Below are 766 nucleotides of genomic sequence, written 5' to 3'. Positions count from 1 at the left end.
GACGACGGCTGTCAGGCTGGAAGATATTCGGTGTAGTGGCTTCCTGTTACATCATCACTGCTTATCCCCGCCTCGATGGCACATTGAGCATTCCATACACTGTTTGCTTTATGCAATTTTACAAAATCACAAGATATGATATCTATTATTAGATATTCTATTATTATATCCAAACAATTTTAGCTTCTTAAAAACTAAAAATCTTTTTTGCTGATACCTTTTTTCTTCATGTACTTTACATTTTATGTTGCAATTTAAAGTTGTCTGTCTATTTGATGATGGGATATTTGAGGACACGGTAATTTAGGTAACACTTTATTTTAGTGTCCTCTTTGTTACACATTACATGTACTTACTATAGTAATAACAGTGAAATAATCATAATTACATGTAACTAACTATAAAGCAAACCCCATTCCTAACCTTTACTCTAAAGTAAGTAGCTACATGATGTTAATTAATATCACTCAGTACTTAAATGCATAATTACACTGGAACAAGGACACCTTAACATAAAGTTAAACCTTAATTTAAATTTAAAGATAGTTTATTTTTATTTTGAAGTAAAAAGGTAGACCCTCTAGGAAAGATGACCCCCATCTTATGACATTTTCACAGAAAAAAATATGTACACAATAAGTACATTAAATCAAATGCTTTAAATTTGAATAAACTAGTCAACTCTAAGAAACATAATGAAAGATCATTCAAATATAGTTGTTTAAAAAAAAGTTCAGGTAAAGGAATATTAACAACTGGTAGTGGA

The sequence above is a fragment of the Rutilus rutilus genome, assembly GCF_951802725.1.
Source record: "Rutilus rutilus genome assembly, chromosome: 10".
Classification (NCBI taxonomy): Eukaryota; Metazoa; Chordata; class Actinopteri; order Cypriniformes; family Leuciscidae; genus Rutilus; species Rutilus rutilus.
Note: the sequence above shows the minus strand (reverse complement) of the source record.